The sequence below is a fragment of the Pinus tabuliformis genome, chromosome 4_2 (genome assembly GCF_031772625.1).
Source record: "Pinus tabuliformis cultivar Carrire ecotype Pingquan chromosome 4_2, CPIR1, whole genome shotgun sequence".
NCBI lineage: Eukaryota > Viridiplantae > Streptophyta > Pinopsida > Pinales > Pinaceae > Pinus > Pinus tabuliformis.
This window is the reverse complement of record NC_142304.1, coordinates 730,348,589-730,352,604: the sequence shown is the minus strand read 5'-3', so window position 1 is coordinate 730,352,604 and position 4,016 is coordinate 730,348,589. Positions and strand designations below refer to the sequence as shown.

The 4,016-nt window shown below is 35.7% G+C and overlaps 1 pseudogene; it reads left to right on the top strand.

The window, feature by feature from the left end:
- Positions 1-2,500: 2,500 nt before the first annotated feature.
- On the top strand, positions 2,501-3,201 carry LOC149171680 (uncharacterized; annotated as a pseudogene).
- Positions 3,202-4,016: the final 815 nt, after the last annotated feature.

The window sequence follows — 4,016 nt, the reverse complement described above, 5'->3', positions numbered from 1 at the left end:
TTGGCCCTCACTTCATTGCCTTTCCCCTACCAAACTATGTCGCACTGCAACCAACTTCCACTAGCCCACTTTTTTCAAAAATGGGCTCTGATACCATAAAACCACGAAGTGGGAAGATGTATCTCTGCTACTGTTTTTCCTAAATAAAGCTTTGATACCATTTTTCACGGCCCCAATGCTTAATGCAACTGTCCAACCTTCTTAACTAACAACTCGTGTGATATCGACTAACTTTTTTCTTTTCACTACTTATGTTTGTGGACTACGACCTACTGAAACTTAGTTAATTCTTGTTAAGTGTTCACTTCTTTTATTATGCAACACAAACAACATTAACTTCATTTAGATACGTAGTGGAAATAACAAATACAACAGTCCAAAACAATGTAGACAAGATTTACATGGGAGGTGGAAACTCCCCAAATAACCTTGCCCTGAATTGTTATAATATTCAAAGATACAAATATTGTTACAATGGGCCAGTCACGCCTTAATGTTGTGCACTTCCCTCTAAAATTTCAACAAACGTGCTATGTCTCCAAGCTTACAAGTAAAAATCTTCCCAATTTGTGCCTAACCATAGTGTTGGCACTCTCCAGATAAACCCCAAAATTCGGTTGTCCAAACATGCTCAAGTGCTCAGCCCTGCCTGTGGAAACTCGACATGTACCTAGTTTGCCTATGCGTTCTACTTGCAAAAACTCGCCCTTCACTGCCTGTGCAAACACAATCCTCTCAGAACTCTGTCTGTCTGCGGAAACTCGACCCCATACACTTTGGTTTCTCCTTATCAACTTTTCCTCCTCCTCCTGTGGTCAACGAACCTTGCTAGGCTCATGCCTCTGTAATTCGCATCTCTTGGTTTTTTGTCAAACTCCTCTTATGGTTGAGCTCCTTGGTTGCCTTGAATGAATGGAAATTGTCCAATATATACACCTTCCACGCATGCAACTTGTCTAAGGGTCGCGTTTGTTCACTTCCCCTTGGGTCACCTTGCAGATCCGCACACCTGAGCCGACCTATCCCTCCACACGTTGTGTTCGCACGCCTATCAGCACCGTCATGCGCATGCCTATCTGAATGCCCATTCGTGCGGTCATCTACATGCCCATCCGCACATCTGCATGCCCATCTACCTGTTGTGTTTGGCAAGCGCCTACTTTGTCCATCAAAAATTTTTGGTTAACTGCACTAGGGTGACTCGCCGCTAGATTACGTGTGTGTACCTTCGACCCACCCATGTGCGTTCAGTTAAACACGACTGTCACCTGAGTTCAGTTATTTGCCTCTGGACAAGCTGGTGGGTCGTCATGGGCACTCATCCAACTCAAGGCCCTCATACTTTCCAACTCAAAAAACATTTCCACACCTCTAAGATGAAATTGAATTTATTAAATTCCTATATGTATGTAAATTCTTTATTACAGTAAAAAGGATAAATTATTTTAATTTCATTGATTTTATTCTTTGATTTAATTTTCTTCTACCTACGACTCTACCTAAGGCTAGTTGGTATATAGTTCTTACACATCCTTCAAAGGGATTGAGAATAAATAACATGTTTAGATGCAAATACACATATTTATCAAGAGTGATAGACTTAGAAGGAACAAATTGGCCAAAATATTAAAATATAGTTGATAATGTTTCTTTTTGTGGATGTTTCCTTTGTGGATTTTGTTTTGGAGATATGGTTGAATGATAAGAAATAGAACAAATTATTCATTTGTTTTTATCTCTTATTTTCTATTATAAAAAATGATATACAGGTGAATGTACAAAGATCGTTTATATTTTTTGGAAGTAATGCTTCCATGTCATGTGTAGTTGTTATTGTGAGTCCCTAGGTGTTAGTATAGAAGATGTTAATTCCTATCCAGTGAGTTGGAGTCATGATCTAGATATGTCGAAGTCAGTATGTTATGTGCAATATATATGTAACTGTTATGATAAATAATATATAATGTGATTTGTGTTGTACTATCTCTGCTCATCTCTCAATTTCTAATAAATATTCCTAGATCTAACTATAAAACAAACTCTCGATTATGCGCAGGCATTCAATAGAACTACTTTTTCAAAATTCCCACCAACCATATTATATGGTTGAAGCCTCTATTGTGTATTCATGTTTTTCTCATCATTTTTTTTTATGTGGTTAAGTTTTTAATTGGTAGCGGTAATGTTATATCCTGACATACTATTAACTGCATGTATGGACAAAAGACGTGGATATTTTTCTAAAAATGTTCTTTGTTTATATGGTTAACAAGAGATGGTGTTATATGTTATTGTGATATTAACTACGTATTTGATGCACAGCAGCTCATAGCTTTGCTAGAAACAATATTTTTTTTTGCTTCGAAGTTGATTATGTGTTGCTTGGATCATGCAACACCTAACAACCCCTGGAGTTGAATACTCTAGTAACTGAACTCCAAAACGGAGGCTTTCTGTGATATATGTTTTTGTTTAAATAGCAGCATTGCTCTTTGAGGAGATGGCCTCCGCCGTCCAAGATTGTCAGAATAAGCGAGCGAGAGAGGACTATTGGAATTTTGAGCTGGCTCTGCCAGACACGAAGCGAATGAATAGAGGGTTAACATTGAGGCAAGATAGTGATATCATGGCCTTGCTCGACGAGATCGATAATTTGGATGCTTATAAAAGTAATTCCGAAGATACAGATGCTGTGAATGAGCTCAACGTGGTTACCGAGGCCCGGGAAGAAAAAACTGGATTGGAGGCACAAGCAGAAAAAAAATTGAATCCCCAGAAGAGAAAGGTAGTGCTGATCAGATGGGTTCATATAAGCAAGGCGAATTAATTGCAAACGGATCAAATTCTGAAGCGACGTCAGCGTGTGATATAGGAGACATGACGTACTACTACAGTGTTCCTATTGAGCTTGGTTTCTTCGTAGAACATATTTATCCAAACGAACTTGGAATCAACATCAACAATTATATGGACGGAGATTCAATGGCCGATATTATGTGTTTGGACGCTGCTCATGGCTATGCTGAGATTACCGAGGATTTCTATGGGTTTCTGTGGGACAATTATATTTGGTAGTTGAATGAAAATTAAATTATTGAAAACGATTTTGAATCGCCATAGAAAGAGGAATTTGGATTGGTAGTCAGTGAATCCAAGTTTAATTCAGGCCAATGTCTAAGCAAAAATAAGGGAGAACTGTAATGCGAAAAAATAAAACTTTGCATGATTTTGCAAGTGAAAATAATACTCAAATTCGAGAATCCTGCTTTATTCCCGAATACTTTCTCCCATGTTATCTGTGAAGTCGTGTGTAGCATGTCACTTAAAACTGTATGTGGAAACGCTATGGCCTACGCGGAACCATAGCTTTCCTCAATCTAATTCGTCTGTATCTATTTCTATATTTTCACAAAATGTTTTCATAGTTAGATAGTTGCCCACAACACTATGGATAGAGTATCTAAACGCACTCTCAAATACCTTCATTATTTTATGTTGTCAATGTATCAAACGTAAATTATCTTCCATATATATTTTTCAAATGAGCTAGTTCGAGAATCCTACTTTATTCCTCTACTACACCAAGGGCATTTTTGAGACATTTTTTTAAAACAAAAGAAATATTTTGTCTCACAAACTCATTTTTTATTTTAGTTATTTTACATTAAAAATTAATATCAATTGATTTGTCTTAAATATAAACTTTAAGACAAAAATAAGTTTGGACAAAAATATTTTAAGACAAAAATAGTTTAAGAGAAAAATATTTTAAGACAAAAGTAGTTTGAGACAAAAATATTTTAAGGCAAAACTTTATATTTAAGACAAAAATAATTTAAAACGAAAATATTTTGAGATAAAACTTTATATTTAAGACAAAAGTAGTTTGAGACAAAAATTTAAAGACAAAACTTTATATTTAAGACAAAAATAGTTTAAGACAAAATTATTTTAAGACAAAAACAATTTAAGACAAAATTATTTTAAGACAACTTTATATTTAAGACAAAAGCATT